Raw genomic sequence first — 16021 nt, forward strand, 5'->3', positions numbered from 1 at the left:
AATGTAATGTAATGTAATTAGAATTGTAATTATCAGTTCAGAAATTTAAAGTAATTATAATTAATATGTTAAGAGCTCTAATGGACCAAGCAGACAGAATGCAAGAACAAATGGCCAATATAAGCAGTGAGATGGAAATCCTAATTAAAAAGAGAGAAAAGAAGAAAGGAAGAAAGAAAGAAAGAAATGCTAGAGGTCAAAAACACTATAACAGACCTAAAGAATGCCTTTGATGGACTTACTAGTAGAACGAACACAGAAGAGGGTAGAATCCCTGAGCTAGATGATATATCAATAGAATCCTTGAGAACAAAGAATGAAAAAAAAACAAGAATATCTAAAAGTTGGTACATTTTAATCACTTTCTTCCAATTCCCCCTCCCCCTCCCCTGATAACCACAAATTATATCTTTTTCTGAGATTCTGTGTTTTATGCTTTTTGTTTTAGATTCCACATATAAACAAGATCATACAATATTTGTCTTTTTCTCTGACTTACTTCACTTAGCGTAATGCCTTCAGGGTCCACCCTTTATTGTCACAAATGGTAAAGTTTCATTGTTTTTTATGATTTGATAATATTCCATGATATATAACCACTACTCTTTATCTATTCACTCTTCAGTGGACACTTTGGTTGCTTTTTGTTTTGGATACTGTAAATAATTTTGCTATGAATGAAGGGGTGCAGATATCTCTTCAAGTTCATTTTTATTTCCTTTGAATATATTCCTATATGTGGAATTTCTGAATCATATGATAGTTCTATTTTTTATTTTTTGAGTAGCTCTCATACTGTTTTCCATAGTGGAGTTACCAATTTATAATCCCACCAACAATGCACAAGGGTTCCCTTTTCTCCACATTCATACCAGCATTTCTTACTTCTTGCTTTTTGATTATACCCATTTTAACAGGCATAAGGTGATATCACATTATGGTTTTAATCTGCATTTCTACAATGACCAGCAATAAGTATTTTTCAGTACCTGTTGGCCATTTATGTATCTTCGGAAAAATGCCTACACAATTCCCTTGTCCATTTTCTACTGGATTTTTTTTTTTTTTTGTCTTTTGAATTGTTACTCTTTGAGAGGTTACTCTTATCAGATATATGGTTGGCAAGCACTTTTTCCCATTCCATAACTTGTTTTTACACTTTGTTCATGGTTTCTTTCACTATGCACAGGTGATGTACTGTGCAGAAGTAAAGTACAATTTGATATAGTCCTACATGTTTGTTTTTTACTTTGCTGCTTATACTTTAAGTGTGATTTCCAAAAAATCATTACCAAGACTATGTCTAGAAGCTTTTTTCCCCAAGTTTTCTTCTATGACTCTAATTTAAGTCTTAAATTCATTCAAAGTTAATTTTTGTGGGTTATATAAGATACAGGTCTAGCTTCAGTACCATGCTTTTTAGATGAGATCGGGTGCGTTCAGGGTGGTATGGCCGTAGACAGTACCATGCTTTTTAGAAGACTACGTAAGAATGAGCTAACAAGTACAAGTTGTGTCCTTTAATGCCAACGTGTGGGTCCAAAGGAAAACAGGGAGTGGCAGAGGTGAATAACAGGGTGGGAGAGTTGCAACTGTTGAAAAGTGCCAGTTTCACCAGGCCACTGGCCTTGGGTTCCTTTTCCTCTTCTCTGACTGTTCTCTCACTGAGAACTGCTCTTTGTCAAATGGCACCTGACAAATAGGCAGGGAGCAGAGGGTGGGGAGGGAACAGAAAATAAAACATGGACCGAATTCTTTCTTGACAGGAATAAAGTACAACTGATTTACCCCAGCACTTAGCACATTGCCTAGCTCCTCTGGGGTAAGAGCTAGATTATTTCTCAAAGACATGAATGAGCTGACCTGAGCATTTGTTCTGCACTCCACTCTTCCATTCTCACCCCACTTCTTTGTTAGTACAACTGAATTCTAAAGGGGATCAAGTCAGAGTGAGTGCAGAGGAGGGTGTATCTTTTTGATATAATAAAAACAGAGAAAATCTCCCTCATTTAAGCCCTATTTACCTCATCATCTGTTTCTAATTTTAAGATGTAACAGTCTGAGCTGAACCTTCAAGGGAGGTTGAGATCTCATAGGTTCTCAAATAACCCGTTATACCACATCATCATTTGTATCTAAGTGTGGACTGAGACTAATGTTCAAGGTCATAAACTTAATATTTAATTTGTCAGATACTTATTCATGATATCTTGAGATTATCATATGATTCTATTATTTCATTCTATTAATGTAATTTATTACATTGATCAATTTGCATATGTTGAGTTATCCTTTTATATCCCAGGGATAAATCCAACTTGATCATGGTGATTGATCCTTTTTTATTTTTTTAAAGATTTCTTTATTTTATCTTAGAAATAAAGCATGTGAGTGGGGGAGATGCAGAGGGAAAGGAAGAGAAACTCAAACAGACTCCCCACTCAGTGGGGAGCCTGACTTGGAACTCAATCTCATGACCTTCAAATCATTAACTGAGCTGGAACCAAGAGATGGACACTCAATCAACTGAGACACCCAGACATCCCATGAATAATCCTTTTAATGTTGCTGAATTTGGTTTGCTAGAGTTTAGTTCAGAACTTTTGCATCTAAATACATCAGAGATGTTGACTTCTACTTTTCTAGTGGATGATCCTTCTTCTGTATCCTCTTCTTCTGCCTAACTTGCTTAATGTGGGAATTCATAACACCTGACCAGATAAGATTTAATAAACATATGCCTCCCTGGGTGAGGCTAATTCAAAAGCAAAGAAAGCGTGTCCAGCAAACTGGGCCTCCTTTGATGCTTGTTGCCTGAAAACAGCTGGATCCTTGTTGCAGCTCAATACGCTCATCCAGGGAGTAAATGCTTAGGAGGAACATTTATCTTTGAAGGTCAGGTGCTCCCTGACCTTCATGCACATCACAAGCACAGCTTGTTCTAATCACACGATATTCCCTATGTCACTGTCCTGATTACTAAAGCTTTGCACTCCTTTTTGTTTTTCTTACTCCCTTAATGTTGCTAATGTTCACAAAAGTGGAGGCAGAGCTTGGCTCAGGACCTTTCAACATTAGCACTAGATCATCTGGCCTCCACCTCCTCTCTTTTATCCTAAGGTGTCTGGAGTAATCTCATTTACCACCTCAGGGTTTGCTGGCCAAACCTAACAGCTTAATCTAGGATAGGATCATCAAACTTCTTATGGAACAAGCCAAAGACTTTGTGGGCCATGTGTGGGCCAACTCTGCTTCTGGTAGCACAAAGAAGCCATAAACAATACATAAACAAATGGTTGTGCCTATGTTCTAAAAATTTGTTTGAGAAAAAGGAAGTGGTCCAAATTTGGCCCATGGGCCATAATTTGCCAACACTTAATTTGGAGTAGTATATTTTTAGCTTTTCCTTTGTCCAACAATTTAGTATGCTTATGGGATTGCTCCCCTTGCATAAAGACTTTTGCTTGTTCTGGAAAGAAATATCCATACATAGGGCTCACTGTCTCCCACTCCATAATGAGGGCATCTGCAACAAATGTGGAGATATCTCAGTCGAATATGACTTAGTATAACTGGTGTCCATAGGTTGTGAAAAGAACCTCTATGAGAAGCAAGCTAAGATGGTTAAGAGTAGAGATTAAAAGAAAAATTCGTGAGTATGGTACATCAGTGATGGAACACTGGCAAAATGAGTTTTGAACCCCTTTGCCTCCTACGTTTTCAGTTTTAGGATGGTTATAATATTGATCTTGGCCCCTTAGAGGAGAGGGAATATTTAATCATTAAAGTCAAAAGACCTAAGTTCTATCTGATTTTCTGCATAGCCTACTTGAAAAATCCCCTTCCCATGTTCTGAATGTTAAAGCCAAAATATACAGTAAGGAGAGTAACCAACTCTTAGGGGACTCTGCTTTCAGAGAATTTCTGATTCTCCAATACCTCTAAGAAAGAGATCTAAGAGGTCTTCATACCTCTCAGAAGGGTATGTCCACAATAGCCAAACTATGGAAAGAGCCTAGATGCTCATAAACAGATGAATGGATAATGAAGATGTGGTATATATATACAATGTAAAACTATTCAGCCATCAAAAATCTGAAATCTTGCCATTTGCAATGATGTGGATGGAACTAGAGGGTATTATGCTAAGCAAAATAAGTCAATCAGAGAAAGAAAGAACTAAAATTTTTAACTGGTTTGAATTCACTCTTTGCTTATGTGCTAAGATGAACACAGTATTTTAGGATAAACTAGCTAAATGTTAGATTAATTTCTTGTAAGTCTTGGAGAAAAGATGGTGTCCTCTTCAGATGGTAGCTATACTTGTGGTAAACAAAACATAATGTATAAACTTGTCAAATCACTAAGTTGTACACCTGAAACTGTTGTAGCATTGTATGTCAACTATGCTCAAATTAGAAAAAGAAAGGAAAGGGGAAAAGAGAAAAGAAAAAAGAAAAGGAAAGGAAAGGAAAGGAAGGGAAAGATGGGGTCCTCTTTAAATAGGGTAATCAAAACAAAGTAGTATGAAGAGTTACTGGTAAGTCTGTTTTCACTACACATATCTAGCTTTTCTCTTCAGACAGATTTCTTCAGTCTTATCTGTTCTAGAAAATATAAGGAAATATTGGGAACAAGAAATTTCAGTTGTCAAGGTAAAGAGTGTATTGTATTAGACATTCCCAGTCTTGGTGTAGGACTTGCCTATTACAAATAACAAACACACCCACACTCTGTAAAATACCATCCAGCTACCAATTTTTTATATTCCTTGACCCAAAACTTTTTCCACATATATTAATGTCCTCTAAACAAGGAAGCAGGTAAACTTCTGGTTAAAATTAGGTATGAAGCATGAAGGTTTTCTTCATAGCATACCCAGGAATTGTCATTTATTGGCTGAAAGATGTTGGTTTAACCAGAAGTAGTAAAAGTAAAAAACTAGTACCAAAACAATAATAATGGTAATAATTAATAATTACCTTGTTTCATATATATGCATACTTTAATCATATTTCACAGAATTCTTTTTCCTTTTCTTGCCTCTATTTCTCTTGTTGCTTTCATTTCCTTTTCATAACTATTATTGTTTGATTATGCTCACTACAAGTGTAGCTAACATCTATCAACACACAATGCTATTACAATACCACTGACTATATTCCTTGTGCTGTAACTTTTATCCAAGTAACATTCATTCCATAATAGGAAGACTACATCTCCCACTCCTCTTTACCCTATTTTGCCCATAACCCCACTACCTTCCCCTTGGCAACTACCAGTCTCTTCTCCATATTTATAGGTCAGTTTCCCCCTTTTCATAATTTTTATTGCAAACACATGACCAGGTCTCTGTGGTCAGCAGGGAGTCTACTTGAGATTCTCAAGCTTTCCCTCTGCCCCTTGCTTGCTCATGCTCTCTCTCTCACTCTCTAAAATAAATAAATAAATCTTTAAAAATGGACAATGTATAAAACTACAAAACACTGATGATCAGAGTTTTTATTATTAAAATTACCTAAAATGTCATTATCCAAAGTGATCTTGTGATGTTTGTGTATATACTTGCATATTTTTGTAGTGTATAATAATAAAGAGCACATCACATAATACATAGTACTTTGTAAACAATTTTTGTTACTTAATAATTTAGTGGACATTTTAACAACTCTAAATTTGCATCATTTATAATGGCCAAGCTCATTTTGGTACTAATCTTATCAAATTCCCCTTTCTGAATCTTCTCATATCTAATTGTATTTTTAATGGTACATTTAATTTTTCACTTTATTTTTTAAAGATTTTATTTGTTTATTTGAGAGACAGAGATAACAAGTAGGCAGACAGGCAGGCAGAGAGAGGGAGGGAAACAAGCTCCCCACTGAGCAGAAAGCCTGACACGGGGCTCGATCCCAGGACTCCAGGATCATGACCGGAGCCAAAGGCAGAGGCTTTAACTCACTGAGCCACCCAGGTGCCCCTAATTTGTCACTTTAAATAATGATAGATTGTATATACACATCTTCACCTTTCTACCTATTCACAGTCATAACATATATTCCCCTTGAAAAAGTTGCAGCAATTTTACTCACTCTCAAATAGCATTTTAGCTAAGCTCAGCTTCAAATACTTGAAGACATGATCGCATGATCTTTATCTTTCATGACTCGCTGGAGTCCTGTAGTTTATACATGCTTTTAGTGTATCATGATTAAATACTTTGTTTCAGTGATGACAGAATTGTCTCTGAGTTTTGTGTTTGAATTGCCACTCATTAATCCTAGAACAGACCTATCAAAAACACAAATGCTCTCTCAATCCTAGCAAATTAAGGAGAAGCCCTTTTTCTGAATCTGCTTACACTCTGGGATCTAGAATTTCACCAATATAAAGTACATCTTAATTCTCCAAGTCACTGGTTGCAGTGGAAATACTGGAAACTATCAGAAAACTAAGCCTATTCATTTTAAGCTATGATTCCTCTTAGAGTCAACACTCTTAAATTCATTGGTTGGTCACTATTCACTATTCCATGATGGATTAATGCCTGAAGTTTTGCAGGTGCAACGTAAAAGAATAATCAGACAGTACATTATGCTATGGTATATACAAGTGCACAAATATGATTAAGAGTTTGAACATTCAAATCATAACTATTTATGACACAGAAAACGTTTTCTTAAACATATATGGAGAAGACTGAAGAAGCCTAAAATTGCAAAATAAACATGGTAAAGAAACTCTACCAGGAAGATGTTACTCTTTGCTCCTAATTCCTCCACTTTACCTACAGTACTTATTCTCATATGATTTCTTTTCCTGTCATGCTAGTTGGACTTTTTATTACATTTCTATTTTTTTAATCTTTCCTTCACCTGCCCTCTCTGTAGGTGTTCTAACTTCAAAATTAGACACTTGCAACATATTTTACACAAAATATGGGCAACAACATATCAATGTTCAGTTCCTATATTTCTCAATTCTGCCTTATTTTCTACCTTTAGAATACTTCAGCATCTTCTCTACTGATTGAGCCAATGGATACAGCAAATGTCTCTGTGGTGTCTGAATTTGTATTGATTAGACTTTCAAATTCATGGGCGATGCATCTTTTTCTCTTTTGCTTCTTCTCTGTGTTCTACATGAGAATTATCCTGGGAAACATCTTCATTGTGTTCATGGTAATTACGGACTCTCATTTACACACACCCATGTACTTCCTATTGGCCAACCTCTCTCTTCTTGATATAGGTCTGTTATCTACCACAGTCCCCAAAATGATCTCTAATTTTTTTCATTAACTGCAACATCATCACCTTTCCCAAATGCATGATACAGATATTTTTACTCATTTCATGGGTGGAGGTGAGATGGCACTGCTCATAGCCATGGCATATGACTGGTACACTGCAATCTGTAAGCCTCTCCACTATCTGGCCATGATGAGCTCCAAAATGTGTGTTTCCTTTTTAGTGGCTGCCTGGATAGTGGGGATAATCCATACCATGTCTCAGTTTGTTTTTGTCATAAACTTGCCCTTCTGTGGCCCTAATGAAGTAGATAGCTTTTACTGTGATTTTCCTTGGGTCATGAAACTTGCTTGTGTAGACACTTACAAGCTAGAGTTTGTAATCAACTCTAACAGTGGATTTATATCCATGGGTACTTTCTTCTCTTTAATTATATCCTATATCTTCATTTTGGTCACTGTCTGGAAACGTTCTTCAGGGGACTTGTCCAAAGCATTTGTCACACTGTCAGCTCACATCACTGTAGTGATTTTGTTTTTTACACCATGCATGTTTCTCTACGTGTGGCCTTTCCCTGCAACACCATTGGATAAATACTTTTTCATTGTTGACTTTGCTATCACCCCCCCTCTTGAATCCTTCCATCTATACATTAAGAAACAAAGACATGAGAGTGGCCATGAGAAGATTGGGCAAACGGATTGTGGGTCCTAGTGGGATCTCACAATGAATGGAGCAGATCCACATAAAATATGCTTCAGGCACACCAAGAACAAGGCAAGTTATGTGACTGTTATCACTACAATGGTAAGAACTATTTTAGGGGGTAAGAGTTTAGCAAAGGTCCCCCGGTAGAAATTGTTTAGTTAGAGGTGACTTTATTTTGTTAACCACAGAGAATAAATTGACTTCATCAACTTCCATCATGAGGAGAGATGAGAATAGAAAACTGAGCTGATTTTTGAGAATGCCTATATTTTTTCCTGTATTTCTCAAAAAAAAACTGCCCAATAACATCTCTGCTTTCTCCATGTAAATTAATCTCTAATACTTCTTTTAAAGCTTTGGTATTCATCTGGATGGGAAGTTCTTCTTTACTTCAACATCGCTAACCACTCCCTCTTTCAAATATTTTACTGGGGTTCTGAGAAACTACAGTCTCTTGGTCTTCCTCCTACTCTTTGGGAGTTTCTTCCCAGTAGCAGTTTGCTGGGGTTCTCTTATCTGCTCCGCCACCAAACTCAGTGTTCCTCAGAATTGCATCTTTGGTCTCTTCTTACTCCATTTTCCATCCCTAGGGGACATCCATTCCTTTGGCTTTAACTACCATCTCAGATAAAGGCTTGTATTCTTAAGTCAGGGTATTATTTCTTGAGTTCCTACTTCATAAATTTAACTGCCTGCTGACTTGAAGTTTCTGATCTCCCACTCAGCAGATCAGAAACTAAACTAATCATCTCATCCTCAAACCCACTGCTCTTTCAGGTCCCTAGTCACAATAAGTGGCACCAATATTAACCCAGTTTCCCAATGCAAAATCTAGAAGTAATAATGGACTCTCCCCTTCCTGAATCCCCAACAATTAATAAATCAGCAAATCATATTAATTCCAACCTCTAAACACCTCTTTAATATGTCCTTTGTTTTCTTCCAATTGTCAACATCCCTTCTTTTTTTTAAAGATTTTATTCACTTATTTGACAGAGAGGCAGAGCGAGAAACGGAACATAAGCGGGGGAGCAGGAGAGGGAGAAGCAGGCTCCCTGCGATGAGGGGCTCGATCCCAGGACCCTGGGATCATGAACTGAGCCAAAGGCCAATGCTTAAAGACTGAGCCATGAGGCACCCCAAATATCACCATTCTTGTCTAAGTCTTCACAAGTCATTTTTCAAATAGGATATTAAGTCACTAAATGTCTTCCTCCCTTCAAATCTCATCTCCATTCATTCCCATTATTGACATTCAGAATGAAAGATTTTGAAAAATACATATAAATCTAAGCACATGATCATTCCTTTAAGACCCTTCATATACTTACCATTGTTATTAAATTAAAATATAATGCAGCCAAGAATACTCTATCCAGCTAGGCTATCATTGAAAATAGAAGGAGAGATAAAAAGCTTCCAGGACAAACAAAAACTGAAAGAATTTGCAAACACCAAACCAGCTCTCCAGGAAATATTGAAAGGGGTCCTCTAAGCAAAGAGAGAGCCTAAAAGTAGTAGATCAGAAAGGTACAGAGACAATATACAGTAACAGTCACCTTACAGGCTAATAATGGCACTAAATTCATATCTCTCAATAGTTACCCTGAATGTTAATGGGCTAAATGCCCCAATCAAAAGACACAGGGTATCAGAATGGATAAAAAAACAAAACCCATCAGTATGTTGCCTACAAGAAACTCATTTTAGACGCGAAGACACCTCCAGATTTAAAGTGAGGGGGTGGAAAACAATTTACCATGCTACTGGGCATCAGAAGAAAGCTGGGGTGGCAATCCTTATATCAGATCAATTAGATTTTAAGCCAAAGACTATAATAAGAGATGAGGAAGGACACTATATCCTACTCAAAGGGTCTGTCCAACAAGAAGATCTAACAATTTTAAATATCTATGCCCCTAACGTGGGAGCAGCCAACTATATCAACCAATTAATAACAAAATCAAAGAAACACATCAATAATAATACAATAATAGTAGGGGACTTTAACACTCCCCTCACTGAAATGGACAGATCATCCAAGCAAAAGATCAACAAGGAAATAAAGGCCTTAAATGACACACTGGACCAGATGGACATCACAGATATATTCAGAACATTTCATCCCAAAGCAACAGAATACACATTCTTCTCTAGTGCACATGGAACCTTCTCCAGAATAGATCACATCCTGGGTCACAAATCAGGTCTCAACCGGTATCAAAAGATTAGGATTATTCCCTGCATATTTTCAGACCACAATGCTCTGAAGCTAGAACTCAATCACAAGACGAAAGCTGGAAAGAACCCAAATACATGGAGACTAAACAGCATCCTTCTAAAGAATGAATGGGTCAACCAGGAAATTAAAGAAGAATTGAAAAAATTCATGGAAACACATGATAATGAAAACACAACAGTTCAAAATCTGTGGGACACAGCAAAGGCAGTCCAGAGAGGAAAATATATAGCGGTACAAGCCTTTCTCAAGAAACAAGAAAGGTCTCAAGTACACAACCTAACCCTACGCGTAAAGGAGCTGGAGAAAGAACAAGAAAGAAACCCTAAACCCAGCAGGAGAAGAGAAATCATAAAGATCAGAGCAGAAATCAATGAAATAGAAACCAAAAAAACAATAGAAAAAATCAATGAAACTAGGAGCTGGTTCTTTGAAAGAATCAATAGGATTGATAAACCCCTGGCCAGACTCATCAAAAAGAAAAGAGAAAGGACCCAAATCAATAAAATCATGAATGAAAGAGGAGAGATCACAACTAACACCAAAGAAATACAATTATAAGAACATACTATGAGCAACTCTACGCCAACAAATTGGCCAATCTGGAAGAAATGGATGCATTCCTAGAGACATATAAACTACCACAACTGAACCAGGAAGAAATAGAAAACCTGAACAGGCCCATAACCAGTAAGGAGATTGAAACAGTCATCAAAAATCTCCAAACAAACAAAAGCCCAGGGCCAGACGGCTTCCCAGGGGAATTCTACCAAACATTTAAAGAAGAACTCATTCCTATTCTCCTGAAACTGTTCCAAAAAATAGAAATGGAAGGAAAACTTCCAAACTCATTCTATGAGGCCAGCATCACCTTGATCCCAAAACCAGACAAGGATCCCACCAAAAAAGAGAACTACAGACCAATATCCTTGATGAACACAGACGCAAAAATTCTCGCCAAAATACTAGCCAATAGGATTCAACAGTATATTAAAAGGATTATTCACCACGATCAAGTGGGATTTATTCCAGGGCTGCAGGGTTGGTTCAACATCTGCAAATCAATCAATGTGATAGAACACATTAATAAAAGAAAGAACAGGAACCATATGATACTCTCAATAGATGCTGAAAAAGCATTTGACAAAGTACAGCATCCCTTCCTGATCAAAACTCTTCAAAGTGTAGGGATAGAGGGCACATACCTCAATATTATCAAAGCCATCTATGAAAAACCCACTGCAAATATCATTCTCAATGGAGAAAAACTGAAAGCTTTTCCATTAAGGTCAGGAACACGGCAGGGATGTCCATTATCACCACTGCTATTCAACATAGTATTAGAAGTCCTAGCCTCAGCAATCAGACAACAAAAAGAAATTAAAGGCATCCAAATTGGTAAAGAAGAAGTCAAACTATCACTCTTCGCAGATGATATGATACTATATGTGGAAAACCCAAAAGACTCCACTCCAAAACTGCTAGAACTTGTACAGGAATTCAGTAAAGTGTCAGGATATAAAATCAATGCACAGAAATCAGTTGCATTTCTGTACACCAACAACAAGACTGAAGAAAGAGAAATTAAGGAGTCAATCCCATTCACAATTGTACCCAAAACTATAAGATACCTAGGAATAAACCTAACCAAAGAGACTAAGAATCTATACACAGAAAATTATAAAGTACTCATGAAAGAAATTGAGGAAGACACAAAAAAATGGAAAAATGTTCCATGCTCCTGGATTGGAAGAATAAATATTGTGAAAATGTCTATGCTACCTAAAGAAATCTACACATTTAATGCAATCCCTATCAAAATACCATCCATTTTTTTCAAAGAAATGGAACAAATAATCCTAAAATTTATATGGAACCAGAAAAGACCTCGAATAGCCAAAGGAATATTGAAGAACAAAGCCAAAGTTGGTGGCATCACAATTCCGGACTTCAAGCTCTATTACAAAGCTGTCATCATCAAGACAGCATGGTACTGGCACAAAAACAGACACATAGACCAGTGGAACAGAATAGAGAGCCCAGAAATCGACCCTCAACTCTATGGTCAACTAATCTTCGACAAAGCAGGAAAGAATGTCCAATGGAAAAAAGACAGCCTCTTCAATAAATGGTGCTGGGAAAATTGGACAGCCACATGCAGAAAAATGAAATTGGACCACTTCCTTACACCACACACGAAAATAGACTCCAAATGGATGAAGGACCTCAATGTGAGAAAGGAATCCATCAAAATCCTTGAGGAGAATGCAGGCAGCAACCTCTTCGACCTCAGCCGCAGCAACATCTTCCTAGGAACAACGGCAAAGGCAAGGGAAGCAAGGGCGAAAATGAACTATTGGGATTTCATCAAGATCAAAAGCTTTTGCACAGCAAAGGAAACAGTTAACAAAACCAAAAGACCGCTGACAGAATGGGAGAAGATATTTGCAAACGACATATCAGATAAAGGGCTAGTATCCAAAATCTATAAGGAACTTAGCAAACTCAACACCCAAAGAACAAACAATCCAATCAAGAAATGGGCAGAGGACATGAACAGACATTTCTGCAAAGAAGACATCCAGATGGCCAACAGACACATGAAAAAGTGCTCCACGTCACTCGGCATCAGGGAAATACAAATCAAAACCACAATGAGATATCACCTCACACCAGTCAGAATGGCTAAAATTAACAAGTCAGGAAATGACAGATGCTGGCGAGGATGTGGAGAAAGGGGAACCCTCCTCCACTGTTGGTGGGAATGCAAGCTGGTCCAACCACTCTGGAAAACAGCATGGAGGTTCCTCAAAATGTTGAAAATAGAACTACCCTATGACCCAGCAATTGCACTACTGGGTATTTACCCTAAAGATACAAACATAGTGATCCGAAGGGGCACGTGTACCCGAGTGTTTATAGCAGCAATGTCTACAATAACCAGACTATGGAAAGAACCTAGATGTCCATCACAGATGAATGGATCAAGAAGATGTGATATATATACACAATGGAATACTATGCAGCCATCAAAAGAAACGAAATCTTGCCATTTACAACGACGTGGATGGAACTAGAGCGTATCATGCTTAGTGAAATAAGTCAATCGGAGAAAGACAACTATCATATGATCTCCCTGATATGAGGACATGGAGAAGCAACATGGGGGGGTAGGGGGATAGGAGAAGAATAAATGAAACAAGATGGGATTGGGAGGGAGACAAACCATAAATGACTCTTAATCTCACAAAACAAACTGGGGGTTGCTGGGGGGAGATGGGATTGGGAGAGGGGGAGCGGGCTATGGACATTGGGGAGGGGAGGCGAACCATAAGAGACTATGGACTCTGAAAAACAACCTGAGGGTTTTGAAGGGTCAGGGGTGGGAGGTTGGGGGAACAGGTGGTGGGTGATGGGGAGGGCACGTTTTGCATGGAGCACTGGGTGTTGTGCAAAAAGAATGAATACTGTTACGCTGAAAAAATAAATAAAAAGGGAAAAAAAAAAGAATTTGAACAGTGGGGATAAATTATAAAAAAAAAAATTAAAATATAAACTCCTTTTCAAGATTTAACAGGACATCCAAGACCTGGCCCCCACCCTCCTCTCCGGACTCCGAGGACAAGCATGCTCTTGCCCTACCTACAATACCAGAGGCAATTTGGTTTCTTCTGATTGCCTAAAAATTTCATTTTCTTGGAGAACCAGTGTGGCTGTCAGTTAAGCATCAATCTTTTGGTTTCAACTCAGGTCATGATCTCAGGGTTGTGAGATGGAGCCCTGAGTTGAGTACCACATTGGGTTCCATGCTCAGCACAGAGTCTGCTTAAGATTCTATCCTTCTGATGTTCCCTCAATTCATGCTCACTTTCTCTCTCTCTCTAAAAAATAAGTAAATAAAACCTTAAAACAATAAACTTCATTCTCTCTCATCTTGAGGCTTTGCACTAACTAATCATTTTGTCTGAAGAAACTATCTTTCATGCTTTGCCTATTAACATCTGTTCATTCCCCAATTCTCAGTTTCAACGTCATTTTATTAAGAAACACTTCTAAGAAGCTGGGTCCAGGAGAGCTCTTTCCATTGTATATATTATATCACTCCCTAGTGCCACTTTTATAACATCAGCCACACTCATAATTTCTTATTCAATGTATGTCTTCCTCATTACATTTTAAGTTTCATGTGAGAAAGGGGCTGAGTACATCATGGTTACTGCTATAACACAAGTGGCAACTCCACAGAAAATGCTCAATAACTATTTTCATTAAATAAATGAATAAAACCAGCAAAGAGTAAAAAACAAGTAATGTGAATAATTTCTTGAATACTGTTTGGGCTTTCTTTGTACATTCAATCAAAGGTCATAGGATTATAGTACTTCCTCCCTTTTCTTTCTCCTTTTCTCTATTAATTTTCTCTGCTTGTATGTCCTCAGTACTCTATGGTGAAATCTACTAATGAGAATCTTTTGTGGACTTAAGCCAATTCAAAGCTTGGGCCAATCTCAACTGGGGCAGTCTATAAATCAGTGGTCTCAGCCCTCTCTGATACTTCTAGGTCTCATAAACCTTACCTTAGCAACCTTTGCTCCTCTTGACCCAGGAGCTTTTTCTGCTGCCAAGCAAACCGAAGATCCATTCCTCAGAGAATGACTCTCAAATCACAGCTTTCTCCGAGTCTGCCTGGCCAACTCCTCAGGACTTTATTTCTACCTAGATATACTCATTCATCTTAATATGCTGTCCTGCCTGGGATAGTGTCTGACTTAGAACACAGGAATATCAGGACTGGAGCACACTGATGTGTATATTTTATGGGGCACTGTGTTGAAGAATTGTCTTCAGGGGGTTGGGAAGCAACAGGAGAAATTTTCCTCTCAGAGTAGTTGCACTTCTTCTAGGCAAATAAATAGCTTTTCCTCATCTTATATATACTATGATTCATGTAATTGACCATGCATCCCTATTTATTTTTTAATTTATCAGACCACAGTATTCTCCAGTTTATAGCCATGTTTATATATTTTGTAATGTCAACACTTTTGAAAATTAATTTGAAATTTTCATCTGCAGTCAAAAAAATTATGATTTTCCTTATTCTGAACTGAGAAAATAAAATACAGCTCTGAACAAATATCTCTAAGCAAAGATAGATCCTTCACACTCTGGGGCCCCATGATAGCCTGGAGATCAGATTCTCTATCTCTCTACATCAAAAATAGGTAAACATTTACTTTTGCAAAGATACACTAGGCTAGTTTCAATGCCTTACGTCCTTTAAATTAGTATCTCTCTCAGGTAACAACTCAAAATAACTCCCTGCATTTTCCTCTTTCTTTCTCTTATCTGTGTTGCCTTTATCTCTTAAGAAACTGATCCAATTATACACAAAATTTACTTGTATCCAGTCAACTCAGGAAAAATAAGGGTCAAAAGCATTCAAGAAGACCTTTGTCTCAACACTCCAAGGTTTGGGACCATAGGTAAATATATACATGTTAACACTGGCTATAATTGAAGATAGGAAAATGATCAATTTACCTCTACCCCCAAGAATTATCTTTACATATCAGGGGTTTCATAGCTATTTATTTAAGTTTGTTACTACAAGTGAAGGTATGTCTGTCCATTCGGGATATGTTTCACCCTCATCTCTTCATCTCAGTGCTTTCAAACGATTCACCCTGAAGATCATATAATCTATACAGGGATATTTTACACAAATCAACATCCTACCTCAAAACTTACCCTCTCCCCTCAACCTCCATTCATCACCAGGAATTCTTTTACTATTTTTCTCATATTTAAACCAATATTACTC

At 37.5% G+C, this 16021-nt stretch overlaps 1 pseudogene; it reads left to right on the plus strand.

Annotated features, from left to right (window-relative positions):
• The first annotated feature begins 7037 nt into the window (after positions 1–7037).
• Positions 7038–7980, plus strand: LOC123943578 (annotated as a pseudogene).
• Positions 7981–16021: the final 8041 nt, after the last annotated feature.

This window comes from Meles meles, chromosome 6 (genome assembly GCF_922984935.1).
Source record: "Meles meles chromosome 6, mMelMel3.1 paternal haplotype, whole genome shotgun sequence".
NCBI lineage: Eukaryota > Metazoa > Chordata > Mammalia > Carnivora > Mustelidae > Meles > Meles meles.